The 16,762-nt window shown below is 36.2% G+C and overlaps 1 protein-coding gene across 5 annotated transcripts in view; it reads right to left on the bottom strand.

Annotated features, from left to right (window-relative positions):
• The window catches only part of st3gal4 (ST3 beta-galactoside alpha-2,3-sialyltransferase 4), a 70,187-nt gene that overhangs the window by 20,339 nt on the left and 33,086 nt on the right, over positions 1–16,762 (bottom strand). The gene's annotated exons all lie outside the window — the stretch shown is intronic.

Below are 16,762 nucleotides of genomic sequence, written 5' to 3'. Positions count from 1 at the left end.
TTTTACAGCAATACCTGAGTTTAAAGGGTTAAATTAAGCAGAAATAGCTCTCTAATGTATTAATTGCAGGTCATTATTGAATAGTGATTACGTTACACACACACTGACTCAGGTCCCCTGTTAGATAGTAAATCACGCCTGTGTGTTTGCTGTGACATTTCTTATCATCATAAACACACTGTAAAGATTTAGAGTTTTTACAGCAATACCTGAGTTTAAAGGGTTAAATCAAGCAGAAATAACTCTCTAATGTATTAATTGCAGGTGATTATTTTATAGTGATTACGTTACACACACACTGACTCAGGTCCCCTGTTAGATAGTAAATCACGACGCCTGTGTGTTTGCTGTGACATTTCTTATCATCATAAACACACTGTAAAGATTTAGAGTTTTTACAGCAATACCTGAGTTTAAAGGGTTAAATCAAGCAGAAATAACTCTCTAATGTATTAATTGCAGGTGATTATTTTATAGTGATTACGTTACACACAAACTGACTCAGGTCCCCTGTTAGATAGTAAATCACGATGCCTGTGTGTTTGCTGTGACATTTCTTATCATCATAAACACACTGTAAAGATTTAGAGTTTTAACAGCAATAACTGAGTTTAAAGGGTTAAATCAAGCAGAAATATCTCTCTAATGTATTAATTGCAGGTCATTATTGAATAGTGATTACGTTACACACAAACTGACTCAGGTTCCCTGTTAGATAGTAAATCACGACGCCTGTGTGTTTGCTGTGACATTTCTTATCATCACAAACACACTGTAAAGATTTAGAGTTTCTACAGCAATACCTGAGTTTAAAGGGTTAAATCAAGCAGAAATAGCTCTCTAATGTATTTAATGCAGGTCATTATTGAATAGTGATTACGTTACACACACACACTGACTCAGGTCCCCTGTTAGATAGTAAATCACGATGCCTGTGTGTTTGCTGTGACATTTCTTATCATCATAAACACACTGTAAAGATTTAGAGTTTTAACAGCAATACCTGAGTTTAAAGGGTTAAATCAAGCAGAGATAGCTCTCTAATGTATTAATTGCAGGTAATTATTGAATAGTGATTATGTTACACACAAACTGACTCAGGTCCCCTGTTAGATAGTAAATCACGACGCCTGTGTGTTTGCTGTGACATTTCTTATCATCATAAACACACTGCAAAGATTTAGAGTTTTTACAGCAATAACTGAGTTTAAAGGGTTAAATCAAGCAGAAATATCTCTCTAATGTATTAATTGCAGGTCATTATTGAATAGTGATTACGTTACACACAAACTGACTCAGGTCCCCTGTTAGATAGTAAATCACGACGCCTGTGTGTTTGCTGTGACATTTCTTATCATCACAAACACACTGTAAAGATTTAGAGTTTCTACAGCAATACCTGAGTTTAAAGGGTTAAATCAAGCAGAAATAGCTCTCTAATGTATTTAATGCAGGTCATTATTGAATAGTGATTACGTTACACACACACACTGACTCAGGTCCCCTGTTAGATAGTAAATCACGATGCCTGTGTGTTTGCTGTGACATTTCTTATCATCATAAACACACTGTAAAGATTTAGAGTTTTAACAGCAATACCTGAGTTTAAAGGGTTAAATCAAGCAGAGATAGCTCTCTAATGTATTAATTGCAGGTAATTATTGAATAGTGATTATGTTACACACAAACTGACTCAGGTCCCCTGTTAGATAGTAAATCACGACGCCTGTGTGTTTGCTGTGACATTTCTTATCATCATAAACACACTGCAAAGATTTAGAGTTTTTACAGCAATAACTGAGTTTAAAGGGTTAAATCAAGCAGAAATATCTCTCTAATGTATTAATTGCAGGTCATTATTGAATAGTGATTACGTTACACACAAACTGACTCAGGTCCCCTGTTAGATAGTAAATCACGACGCCTGTGTGTTTGCTGTGACATTTCTTATCATCACAAACACACTGTAAAGATTTAGAGTTTCTACAGCAATACCTGAGTTTAAAGGGTTAAATCAAGCAGAAATAGCTCTCTAATGTATTTAATGCAGGTCATTATTGAATAGTGATTACGTTACACACACACACTGACTCAGGTCCCCTGTTAGATAGTAAATCACGACGCCTGTGTGTTTGCTGTGACATTTCTTATCATCATAAACACACTGTAAAGATTTAGAGTTTTTACAGCAATATCTGAGTTTAAAGGGTTAAATCAAGCAGAAATAGCTCTCTAATGTATTAATTGCAGGTCATTATTGAATAGTGAATATGTTACACACACACTGACTCAGGTCCCCTGTTAGATAGTAAATCACGACGCCTGTGTGTTTGCTGTGACATTTCTTATAATCACAAACACACTGCAAAGATTTAGAGTTTTTACAGCAATATCTGAGTTTAAAGGGTTAAATCAAGCAGAAATAGCTCTCTAATGTATTAATTGCAGGTCATTATTGAATAGTGATTACGTTACACACACACTGACTCAGGTCCCCTGTTAGATAGTAAATCACGACGCCTGTGTGTTTGCTGTGACATTTCTTGTTGTCATAAACACACTGCAAAGATTTAGAGGTTTTACAGCAATACCTGAGTTTAAAGGGTTAAATCAAGCAGAAATAGCTCTCTAATGTATTAATTGCAGGTCATTATTGAATAGTGATTACGTTACACACACACACTGACTCAGGTCCCCTGTTAGATAGTAAATCACGACGCCTGTGTGTTTCTCTCCTCAACCCCCACAACCCCCCACTCACAATTTACATTTCAATAAGGGAGACTTGAAAAACCAGTTTGTGAACCACAGGCCAATAGAGCTCAATATACCAATGTGGCAGAACCCTTCTCAAATAAACTAGAGAAGATGCTGGGATTTGCCCTGCCAAATTAAACTAAATTACAGTTTTTACAATCGCTAGGACACATTTCTCAATACTTTGGTCATTTTCAAAACTTGTTCTCCAAACCAACTTTCTGCTTCACATCAGTTATTTCACATTCAAAATCCAGAAAAACTAACAAAACACTTAATTCATGTCTCAAATCAAGTGCCAATGATCCACAGTTTAGCTTGCACAGACTGAAGTTGTGATCACTCTGTGAAGAGTTTTGAAAAAGTGACCAACATTTGTTTGACAAATTTGAGAGTGCCAGAGACTTTGACTAAGGAGAATATTCTGAGCACAGTGTGTGATGTTATTGAGATCTTTTATGAAACTTTTTAGAGGTGACAAAAGTGAGAGTTCCAGAGTATCTAGCTGAAGAAAAAAGTCTGAGCACAGCATGCGATACTGTTGAGATCCCTTCTGAAACTTTAGAGGAGACGCATATGAGCAATACAGTCTCTCTAGCCAAGGAGACAAATCAGAGCATAGTATGTGATGTTGTTGAGATCTCTTATGAAACTTTAGTGGAGATAAACATGAGAGAATGTCATTTTTTGTCTCAGGATAAACATGTGAGAAGCAGGAGACTTAGCCTTATGTCTCAATTTGATGTTCACTTGATCTCATTTCTGTCTAGGAGAAAGATGTGAGTTGAGAAGGAGATCTCAGGTTTGATTTTCCTTTCCTCTAGGTTGGCCTTTGGTTCACAAACTGGGTTTTTAGGGCCCTATAAAATCAATTTTTATTTTTTCCCAAATTCCGTTTTTTCCGTTTTAATTTTTGCAGATTCCTTTTTTTCCGTTAAAATGTTTGGTAATTCAGTTTTTTACCCTTTACTGTAATTTTGGTGAAAAAAGAGTTTGCTTTTAATGTTAATATAATACAACATAAAACAAAAAATAGGAATGACCTTACATTTATCGAGGTAACAAACATCACATTTACTTTTTAGGACAAATATGATATTTGACATAACACTGCACTTCAAATACTTCAAATATTAATGGTTATTAGCTTTAAACTTTCCGGTAAAATAAATTATAATAGTTTATATAAGTTAAAATGAAAGTGCTCCATTAGCTTTTTCTTTCAAGTATTTTTTTTTTAAAAAGAACTAAAAAAAAAAAAAAAATCATAAGAATCATATTTTACAGTACTATTAAGTAAAACATTTAAATTTGAAAATTAACATTAAAAAAAACACATTTCACCATGAAATCATGTAGTGAATTGTTCTGTGTGTTTAACAATCACCATTATGAAATCCAGAGCTGTGAAAAATAAAAATACACGAAAACACAACACTGCCAGAAGTTTTTTTCCCCAACTTCAAAGGCCCCTTTAAATTATTAAAACTAGATGCTTAATTTTAACTTTAAGGTTACTTATCATGTAAACTAGCCATATACAGCATGTTAAATGCATGTTTGGAACAGACTAACAGAGGGGAAAACGGTCGCATTTGCAGCAGATATGCATTGCTGCCTAATGTGCACATTATAAATCAAAGCACGAGATGACAGGGGTCGAGCAGAACACCGGAAAATCTGACAGAATGGACAATATTTGTCTGTCTGTGCAATACACGAGCGCGGCTCACGCTCTCCATACGCAAAGCTTCTGCGCCGCCTGCGCGTGCAGTGTGAAACCGCCGTTAGCGTCGAGTTTCTTAACTTTTTCGCTGCCGAAAGCAGAGCCGTGGAGACCAACTTCGCCATACTTTCATTGTTTTGAAGGGCGAGCTGAAATGATGGGAGGGGTTGTGTCGCGAAGGTTTGCTTCCCCCGGTCTGCACTTTCCTCAGACATACGTTCTTAACCCACACGACACAGAATTTCATTACAAATATGTAAAATTCCGGGGAAATCTGCGTTAACACCAGATTCCGCGTTTATATGCAGATTCCGCGTTAATATGCCAATTCCGCGATTCCGTCCGCGATTCCGTGATCGCGGAAATTATAGGGCCCTAGGTTTTCAAGTCTTCCCTTATTTATTATTATTAAAATGTAAATTGTGTGGGGGGTTGTGTGGATCTACTGTGTTTGTGGGCCCAGTTTACAGCAGTTAGTTCACCTACAAATGAAAATTAGCCCATGATTTACTCACCCTCAAGTCATCCCAAGTGTATATAACATTCTTTTTTCAAATGAATAAAATCTGAGTTATTTAAATTTATATTAAAAAAGTCCTGGCTCTTCCCAGCTTTAAAATGCCAGTGCCTTGTCGGTCCATAAAAGTGTCGAGCCACGAACGTTGTGCTAAGTGAGCTGATCGATAGGAATTAAGTTTGTGAAATCTAATTACATGGACTTTTTTTTCTTTTTTTTTTCTCTACTGCGTTCAGTGCTTTCTTCCGGAAACAATGGCCCATATGAGATTCCAAGTCACAGTTCATCACTTAGCACAGCGTTCGTCACTCAAATCTGTTTTTAGAGATAAAACTCTTTACACTTGATTTCCATGAAAACGCATCCCAGAGAACGATCTACTCGGTAACCATCTATTAATTACCCCTAGGGTCATTTCTCACCGGAGTTGTACTTTAAAGAGTAACCCTTCTTCACCCATGAATCCTTGACGTATGTGCACTGACAAACGCAGAAGAGAGAAGATAGAGCTAAACAAAACTTAGCGTCAGGGGTTACTCTTTTCATAATAACACTAAAACACAATTTCTTTCAATAAAAATAGTTTGTTTAGTCTATAAAGTTTAAAATATGGACATTGTTCTTACACAAACGTGCCACTTTGCTTCAGAAGGCTCTTCATTACTCACGTGCTATATGGGTGAACACCTAAAGCACACGCCCCAAAAGCTGGATCTCTGACAGTCCACGAATGCTAAACTAAAATGCTAAAATTAATACAAAATTATTTAAAAAAAAATAGGAAGTATCCCAGTAAACATAGTTGCTTATGTCATAGTAGGTTCAGTTAAGTGAACATACACTTTGAGAAAAAGTAACTTTAAAATTAAAAAAAAATTATTAACTTATAAATATATATATATATATATATATATATATATATATATATATATATATATATATATTTTTTTTTTTTTTTTTTTTTTTATTTTTTTTTTTTTTTTTTTTTTTTTATTTTTTTTACAGTGAGGACAATACAGTGTTATATTACAACTACTGACAGACCGTCCTGAAAAGCACTGTTTATTTCATGTGTATCATATCTTTTGTATTTATTTGTGCTTTCACTTGTAATGTGTTTGGGCTAGTGGTTTAGATGTGCTCTTGAAATTGAAATAGAGAATAGTGTGTGTGTTGAGTTTGCTGCTCAACCCCCCACCAGTAATTTACATTTCAATGCATGAAGACTCTCACAGGTGAGACACAGAACCTCACTACTGTTACCTGTGTCCTAGACCAAATACACTGCCAAAAATAAATTGAAATTACATGATGAAATGAAATTACAATCGCTAGGACATATTTCCCAATATTTAGGAGAACTGAGTGAGGAGTTTATAAATTTGCTAACCAACTTTCAGCTTCACAGCAGTTCATTTTACTTTTACAAATCAACTCATTCTTCCAGAGCACTGGCAGCACAGGTTTATCCAACACTAACATCAGGAACATTATACAATTAAAATGTCTTTACAAAACTAGAATGACACTCTCTGCTGCTTATAATTCACTGCATGCTTACAGTACAGTACAACATTATTCCTAAGTTTCCTCTGTTGAATGGATGGTAATGGCCTAACACTTGTGTTGGTGTTCAGTTTCATCAAAGTTGTTTTGATAGTGTTTGATTTTTTTAGCAGTATAAATTGCATTACAGTATTACTGTATACATGTTGTAAATTGCTGTCTCATTCAGTTTTGTATTAAGTTATTGTTTTGTCCATAAGTTTAACACTTTGGAAAACAGCATGTCAGGATGTGCAAATTGGCCTGTAGAACAAAGATCTGATTGTGTTTGTGTCAAAGTGAGAAAAGATTTCAGGTAAATTGAAAGATGTTGCCATTGAATGCATTTTTTGCTAAAGCAATGTTGATCCACAGTTAAGCTGTGATATAAAATGTTCTTTTACAAAACATTTCTCAATAATAAACACTTTTTCAACTTTTTCAACTCTTCACACAGTGATCACAACTTCAGTCTGTGCAAGCTAAACTGTGGATCATTGGCACTTGATTTGAGACATGAATTAAGCGTTTTGTTGGTTTTTGTGGATTTTGAATGTGAAATAACTGCTGTGAAGCAGAAAGTTGGTTTGGAGAACTGTGTGAAGGATTTTGAAAATGACCAAAGTATTGAGAAATGTGGCCTAGCGATTGTAAAAAATGTAATTTAGTTTAATTTGGCAGGGCAAATCCCAGCATCTTCTCTAGTTTATTTGAGAAGGGTTCTGCCACATTGGTATATTGAGCTCTATTGGCCTGTGGTTCACAAACTGGTTTTTCAAGTCTCCCTTATTGAAATGTAAATTGTGAGTGGGGGGTTGTGGGGGTTGAGGAGAGAAACACACAGGCGTCGTGATTTACTATCTAACAGGGGACCTGAGTCAGTGTGTGTGTAACGTAATCACTATTCAATAATGACCTGCAATTAATACATTAGAGAGCTATTTCTGCTTGATTTAACCCTTTAAACTCAGGTATTGCTGTAAAACCTCTAAATCTTTGCAGTGTGTTTGTGATGATAAGAAATGTCACAGCAAACACACAGGCGTCGTGATTTACTATCTAACAGGGGACCTGAGTCAGTGTGTGTGTAACATATTCACTATTCAATAATGACCTGCAATTAATACATTAGAGAGCTATTTCTGCTTGATTTAACCCTTTAAACTCAGGTATTGCTGTAAAAACTCTAAATCTTTACAGTGTGTTTGTGATGATAAGAAATGTCACAGCAAACACACAGGCGTCGTGATTTACTATCTAACAGGGGACCTGAGTCAGTGTGTGTGTAACGTAACATAATCACTATTCAATAATGACCTGCAATTAATACATTAGAGAGCTATTTCTGCTTGATTTAACCCTTTAAACTCAGGTATTGCTGTAGAAACTCTAAATCTTTACAGTGTGTTTATGATGATAAGAAATGTCACAGCAAACACACAGGCGTCGTGATTTACTATCTAACAGGGGACCTGAGTCAGTGTGTGTGTAACGTAATCACTATTCAATAATGACCTGCATTTAATACATTAGAGAGCTATTTCTGCTTGATTTAACCCTTTAAACTCAGGTATTGCTGTAAAAACTCTAAATCTTTACAGTGTGTTTATGATGATAAGAAATGTCACAGCAAACACACAGGCGTCGTGATTTACTATCTAACAGGGGACCTGAGTCAGTGTGTGTGTGTAACATAATCACTATTCAATAATGACCTGCAATTAATACATTAGAGAGCTATTTCTGCTTGATTTAACCCTTTAAACTCAGGTATTGCTGTAAAAACTCTAAATCTTTACAGTGTGTTTGTGATGATAAGAAATGTCACAGCAAACACACAGGCGTCGTGATTTACTATCTAACAGGGGACCTGAGTCAGTGTGTGTGCAACGTAATCACTATTCAATAAAGACCTGCAATTAATACATTAGAGAGCTATTTCTGCTTGATTTAACCCTTTAAACTCAGGTATTGCTGTAAAAACTCTAAATCTTTGCAGTGTGTTTTTGGTGATAAGAAATGTCACAGCAAACACACAGGCGTCGTGATTTACTATCTAACAGGGGACCTGAGTCAGTGTGTGTGTGTAACATAATCACTATTCAATAATGACCTGCAATTAATACATTAGAGAGCTATTTCTGCTTGATTTAACCCTTTAAACTCAGGTATTGCTGTAAAAACTCTAAATCTTTACAGTGTGTTTGTGATGATAAGAAATGTCACAGCAAACACACAGGTGTCGTGATTTACTATCTAACAGGGGACCTGAGTCAGTGTGTGTGTGTAACGTAATCACTATTCAATAATGACCTGCAATTAATACATTAGAGAGCTATTTCTGCTTGATTTAACCCTTTAAACTCAGGTATTGCTGTAAAAACTCTAAATCTTTACAGTGTGTTTGTGATGATAAGAGATGTCACAGCAAACACACAGGCGTCGTGATTTACTATCTAACAGGGGACCTGAGTCAGTGTGTGTGTGTAACGTAATCACTATTCAATAATGACCTGCAATTAATACATTAGAGAGCTATTTCTGCTTGATTTAACCCTTTAAACTCAGGTATTGCTGTAAAAACTCTAAATCTTTACAGTGTGTTTGTGATGATAAGAAATGTCACAGCAAACACACAGGCGTCGTGATTTACTATCTAACAGGGGACCTGAGTCAGTGTGTGTGTAACATAATCACTATTCAATAATGACCTGCATTTAATACATTAGAGAGCTATTTCTGCTTGATTTAACCCTTTAAACTCAGGTATTGCTGTAAAACCTCTAAATCTTTGCAGTGTGTTTGTGATTATAAGAAATGTCACAGCAAACACACAGGTGTCGTGATTTACTATCTAACAGGGGACCTGAGTGAGTGTGTGTAACAATCACTATTCAATAATGACCTGCCATGAATACATTAGAGAGATATTTCTGCTTGATTTAACCCTTTAAACTCAGGTATTGCTGTAAAAACTCTAAATCTTTACAGTGTGTTTGTGATGATAAGAGATGTCACAGCAAACACACAGGCGTCGTGATTTACTATCTAACAGGGGACCTGAGTCAGTGTGTGTGTGTAACGTAATCACTATTCAATAATGACCTGCCATGAATACATTAGAGAGATATTTCTGCTTGATTTAACCCTTTAAACTCAGGTATTGCTGTAAAAACTCTAAATCTTTACAGTGTGTTTGTGATGATAAGAGATGTCACAGCAAACACACAGGCGTCGTGATTTACTATCTAACAGGGGACCTGAGTCAGTGTGTGTGTGTAACGTAATCACTATTCAATAATGACCTGCAATTAATACATTAGAGAGATATTTCTGCTTGATTTAACCCTTTAAACTCAGGTATTGCTATAAAAACTCTAAATCTTTACAGTGTGTTTGTGATGATAAGAAATGTCACAGCAAACACACAGGCGTCGTGATTTACTATCTAACAGGGGACCTGAGTCAGTGTGTGTGTAACATAATCACTATTCAATAATGACCTGCATTTAATACATTAGAGAGCTATTTCTGCTTGATTTAACCCTTTAAACTCAGGTATTGCTGTAAAACCTCTAAATCTTTGCAGTGTGTTTGTGATTATAAGAAATGTCACAGCAAACACACAGGCGTCGTGATTTACTATCTAACAGGGGACCTGAGTGAGTGTGTGTGTAACATAATCACTATTCAATAATGACCGGCAATTAATACATTAGAGAGCTATTTCTGCTTGATTTAACCCTTTAAACTCAAGTATTGTTGTAAAAACTCTAAATCTTTGCAGTGTGTTTGTGATTATAAGAAATGTCACAGCAAACACACAGGCGTCGTGATTTACTATCTAACAGGGGACCTGAGTCAGTGTGTGTGTAACGTAATCACTATTCAATAATGACCTGCATTTAATACATTACAGAGCTATTTCTGCTTGATTTAACCCTTTAAACTCAGGTATTGCTGTAAAAACTCTAAATCTTTGCAGTGTGTTTGTGATGATAAGAAATGTCACAGCAAACACACAGGCATCGTGATTTACTATCTAACAGGGGACCTGAGTCAGTGTGTGTGTAACGTAATCACTATTCAATAATGACCTGCATTTAATACATTACAGAGCTATTTCTGCTTGATTTAACCCTTTAAACTCAGGTATTGCTGTAAAAACTCTAAATCTTTGCAGTGTGTTTGTGATGATAAGAAATGTCACAGCAAACACACAGGTGTCGTGATTTACTATCTAACAGGGGACCTGAGTCAGTGTGTGTGTGTAACATAATCACTATTCAATAATGACCTGCAATTAATACATTAGAGAGATATTTCTGCTTGATTTAACCCTTTAAACTCAGGTATTGCTGTAAAAACTCTAAATCTTTACAGTGTGTTTGTGATGATAAGAAATGTCACAGCAAACACACAGGCGTCGTGATTTACTATCTAACAGGGGACCTGAGTCAGTGTGTGTGTAACGTAATCACTATTCAATAATGACCTGTAATATTCAATAATGTAAATGCATTGGTGTACCTGACAATAATCTTAAATGAGAGATGTGGACTGATCATATACTGTAATTATGAAGACACAACAGAGAATGAATTTCTTAAAGAAATGACTTTTCTGTAATGTATTAGGTATTATGTCTAAGGTATATTGTGTTTGTGTGTGTGTGTGTGTGCCTATTGTGATACCAGATGCCTGTGTAAACAAGTTAACTTATTTTAATGTGTTGACTAACATACTAAAGCACAAGAAGACTTGTGGACTAACTAAGTGTAGTGTGTTACTTGATGTTACATCTTGTAACTTTATTGCGACTGTGTAATAAATATATTTAAAAATAAATTAAAGTATTAAAGTATATTTTAGGTTACAAATAAATACTTCTCAGTACATTCAAAAGAACACAGTTATTATAAAAAGACATATTATTACTTGACACATTATATAGTCTGTACGAAGCTTAACTGCATTTATGTTATTTATTTGTAAAGACATGTAATGGTGGAGATGGCATATATATATATATATATAATGAAGACAGACTTGACTGCCAGCTCACTTCACATTCACACACAGCTCCACTGCAGACTAATGGAGGTCCCCTGTTGGATAGGTAGACATCGGTCACACACACACACACACAGCTCCATTAGAGTCTATGGAGGTCCCCTGTTGGATAGGTAGACATCGTTCAGGTCCCCTCTTGGCATATTTTTAAAAAAATAAAAAATGCTTATTTGAAGTTATATTATGAATAAGGACCTTAAAAGAAAATTTTGTATGTGATTTTTGTTTCTTCAAAATGACTAGAAACACAGGTCCCCTCTTGGATAGTGTAGAGTGATAGTCCCCTCTTGGTAATATAGACGTGTATGTGTGTGTGTGTGTGTGTGTGTGTGTGTGTAAACAAAAGCTATAATGTTTAATTTATATCGTGCCTTTCAAGAGAAACCAAGGACACTTTACATAATATTGACAAATGACACAAATAATAGAGATATACAATCAGGGAACAACAAAGTCCGGCAAACTCAGACAGAGATCATAAAACATACGAGACAAAAGCTGAAATATGTAAGGATCTGATAATTAAAGTTAAAAATCAGTTAACAAAACATATTGTAAATAAATCAGTGTTGAGGTCAGTCTTAAAGGTCTGGAGCGAGGAGACAGCGTGGACGTTTTGGGGAGGCTGATTCCAAAGATTAGCAGCTGAAATGCTGAATGCCCTACCACCAAAAGTAGATTGTTCGGACTTGGGTAGTACAAGCAGAACTCGATCTAAGAGTACGGGCAGGAACACAAGGGTGTATTAATTCTTAAGTATGAAGTTGCTAAACCATGGCAAGCCTTAAAAACTATTGGACAAGTGGTTTAAACTGAATATGATCCACAATAGGAAGCCAGTGCAGTTGTTGAAGGATGTGAGTGGCGTGAGCTGATTTTTTGTTAAATGTAAGGGCATGAGCAGCTGAGTTTTGAACTAGTTGTAAGCGATTAAAGAGTTAGTTCACCCAAAAATTAGTGATTTACTCTACCTCTGGTCATTCTAGATGTATATGACATTCTTCTTTCAGATGAATACAATCAGAGACTAGTTATATTAAAAATGTCCTGGCTCTTCCAACCTTTATAACTGCATTGATTGGCTAGGTCATTTTTAAATACCATTTTTCATATTTAAAATGTATAGACTAAAATAACTAGCCTTGACGCATGCGTATTGATGAATGCAGAAGTGCAAAACATCATATGTCATATACACCTAGGGTGACTTGAGGGTGAGTAAATCATGGTCTGTTTTTTTTACTCATTAGTGAGTAGGCCATGACGTTGGATGATCTGGCCAAGAGGAAGCATAGAAAAAGAAGTGGACAAAGAACGGATCCTTAAGGTACACCAGCACTTTCGTTTTGGCTAATAATGTTGGAACCATAAGGTCTAGATTTAAAAAAGATTTTTTTCAAGATTACCCGCATCTGCTGAACACAATTTCCAAGCTTAACGAAACGTAACACACATAGACAAAGGGACATTCTGAGAACGCACACAAAGTTCCATAAATTACACCAATAGGGGGCGCTACAAATGTATCATCCATGAAGTTAAAAATGAGTTTGCATCTTCTTCTGTGGACACCCTAACATATCCTATATTACAGGGGTCCCCAGACTCGGTCCTGGAGGGCCGCTGTCCTGTAGAGTTGAGCTCCAACCCAATCAAACACACCTGAACCAGCTAATCAATGTCTTACTAGGGCTGTGTCCGAAAACTTAGGCAGCTGACTCGTTGCCTCGCTGCCTTATGAGACAATGGCTTGTAAGGCAGCATTTTATGAATGAAGGCATCTCACAAAACGATTTTGCAAAGCAGGAACTCTGGAAGGCGGAGGGTCCTGCCTTGAAATGTCCTCCGAAGGCAGCATTTTCCAGGTTTCGGATGCAGCCTATGTCCTATAAAGGCATTGATTGGCCGGTTTAGTTGTGTTTGATTGGGGTTGGAGCTAAACTCTGCAGGACAGCCGCCCTCCAGGGCCGAGTTTGGGGACCCCTACTATAATAGGACTCGGATACTTACAGTTTTTTTGGATTGCTTACACACTAAAATTAAAAGTAGTACACTATTAGCAAAACCTTACACTCAAGAAGCAAAACATCAGCCCATATTTGCACAACTAAGCACATTGTCAACCGCACACTTGTTGCAAAACTCTACACACAGTGATTTGCAAAACACTAAACACACTTAACATACATTACACACAAAAATCTATCATGAAGTCACTTCCTTGCAATACCAAAGCGCTGACTATCAAATTACTGCACCGTCCAACCAATTGGTTCAACACAGTCATCAGCTGTCCAAACACTTGTGTGCTTAATTGTAGACACACCAATCAGGTGTATAAGCACTATAAAAAGCAGCAGGTGAGTTCATCGGTCTTCAAGCACAATGGAAAGAGTCAGAGAAAGAGTAAAATGAGGAGGACAAGGAGGAGGCCTGTGACCAGATGGAGGTCAAGACATTTCTTTCCAAGGTGTCTTGCTAATGACAACATTGCCTGTGCTGTTGATGAAAATCTCTGGCCAGATCCAGATAGGCGAAAAGACAATGTCTAGGTGTTGTTGTTTTTTTGTGTTTTTTTTACAGTAAGCTTACAGTACAATAGGTATGTAAAGTGACATTTTGTTACAGTATTATGAATGTCCATGTCAACATTTTGGGCATGTTAAAGGTCCACTGAAATCAAAATTTAAGTTTTTTAGCTTTTAGAATGACTGTGTTAGCCTTAAAGTTATGAATAAGCGGGTATGTTCCAAAACTATGACAAAATTTGCATTTAGGAGATATAAGCATTCAAAATGTACAGTCTCCCTCTTACGCTAAAACGAATCTCAGATTTTGGTGACATCATTACAGACTTCACTTTCTCGTCAAATCTTCTGTCCAATCAGAATGCGCTCTAGAATCTAAAGCCCGCCCCCTACACTGCTGAAGCTGAAATCGGTCAGTTTACACACATTTACTAATTTCTACGGTGAAAGGCACATAGCACACTATATGTGATAGGAAACCATTCAGTGTAAATATGCTTTCATTTGAGGCGAATAAGGTCTGTTTTCACGTTAGTTTCACACACCGCAGCAGCGCACACACCCAACGGCTCTGGTCTAAATTTAGACTACAGACACGAGAGCGCAGCGCGGATCATATGCAGGCAAGGCAAGGCAGGTTTATTTGTATAGCACATTTCATACACAATGGCAATTCAAAGTGCTTTACATATGCGCGAGTCCGCGCAGACAACAAACATATCGACCCGTTTGAATTCTGCACAGAATGCTGCATTTCAAAGCGATATGGAGGAGATTATGATGGTAAACAGTGTTAGAGGAAACTGGCTTTACCAAACAGAGAGAGAAGGTCCGCTCTTGCGCTCTAGTCAAACTGTATATTAACGAAACGCTATTGGCTGTTTCAAAAAAGGGGAGGAGCTGCTGACAGCTGGAGCCGTTTCAGGGGAAATCACGTCAACACATTGAATAATGCGGCGCGTTTCAAGGCACTTCAGTGGACCTTTAAAATGAGTTTCTTCAGTCTGCAACATTGGTCTTTTGTAGTGTTTGGTGTAACTCGTGCAAAGAGAGTAAAGTAATGTGAAACGTGTGTGTTTCATATGGTAACAAAGTGTGTTTTTTAAACAGAATTGTATAGTTTTTACAAGAGTGTTTAATTTAATTATGCAAAGGATCTGTAGAGTTTTGCTGATTGTGTGTAAACTCTTATGAATTATTTTTGCTTTGATACTAGAATGTATACTTCGATCTGTCAGCAACAAGCATAAAGGATTATTAGTAAATCATTAAATATTGACAATGTTTTGCGGCAGAATCTGATGTTCTAGTGAATGAATAAACAAACATCTAAATGCAAACGGTGAAACTCCAGATGGAGAATGAAGACGCGCTACATGATCAGATCAGATAGGGAATGGCCAGCTGTGTAAACTAATAACACTGAGGAAAACACATGTTGTAATAATTCTGTTTGAATAATACTTAACTCTCTACGCTTTTTGAAAAAAGGGTCATACCTTGGCTGTCCGCAGTCATTTTCGACCCAGATCAGAAAAAAAACTTTAGTATATTTAGTATAACTTTCTTATTTTTAATTGAATCAAATAGCACACATTTCAAGTATTAACAATAAAAAATGAATGCACTTGATTTTGGGTTTTAGGTCATTTAGATCTTAAGTGTTATTTAGGTGTAAATTCCTCTAGAAAATATGCAAACTTATGAAGATTCTCTACAATAAACATATACACTTCTATGAGTTAAAACAATGTAAATATAATAATTTTTCATCTAATGAGAAAATAAAAGTAACTTGACTATATGTCAGGTCAAAATGATTGTGACAATAATAATAGCCAAAATATGGTGGAAGTGTTCTATGCATCCATACGCTTACATGAAAATATACCTGGGATATTTTATTTATTTAGACAATATCCAGTTCTAGTAATCGTTTAGTACAGTTTTAGTCGTAGACTTCCATTCATTTTATTCTTTCTCTGTCTGTGTAAGAGTGTACATGTTTGGTCCAAAATAACCTCAATATTGAAGATGTCTTCTCTAATATAGTAAAACCTGTTGAACACAGATGAGAGCCGAATTTCACTGTGTTAAGGGGACAAAATGGACATGTTTTTGTCCCCATGAGGAAAACAGCTTATAAATCATAATTTTTTTTTTAATGTAAAAACACAGAAAGTGTTCTGTGATGGGTCGGCTATAGGGTCATGGGATAGAATTAGGGCTGTCCTCGACTAAGGATTTAGACATTCGAATCAGAATTGTCGAATCTCTCTATGGTCGACTAATAGTCGAATCATCTGTGTGTGTGAATGGGTTGGGAGGGGCACGACACTGTCAGCAGAAGGGTTAAACTATATTTATTTTCCTTTACACACTGCACACACTTTTAATAAAGCGACCAAAACTGCCTGCCAACTGACAGACGAACTGACAATGGCTTTCTTATTTAGGTTTAATAGTGGAAACATTCATAAACTGTTTTCTCATAACATGTTAAAGCCGCGATCGAAATACAGAACATCACACAAATATATAAGAACATTTTGATAAATAAAAGTTTAGTCTAAGTTTTGGTTACTATTGACTTCCATTGTATGAAGAAAAGAAAAA

The sequence above is a fragment of the Pseudorasbora parva genome, chromosome 16 (assembly GCF_024679245.1).
Source record: "Pseudorasbora parva isolate DD20220531a chromosome 16, ASM2467924v1, whole genome shotgun sequence".
NCBI classification, from domain to species: Eukaryota; Metazoa; Chordata; class Actinopteri; order Cypriniformes; family Gobionidae; genus Pseudorasbora; species Pseudorasbora parva.
The sequence above is the reverse complement of the archived record's forward strand: the minus strand, read 5'-3'. Positions and strand labels throughout refer to the sequence as shown.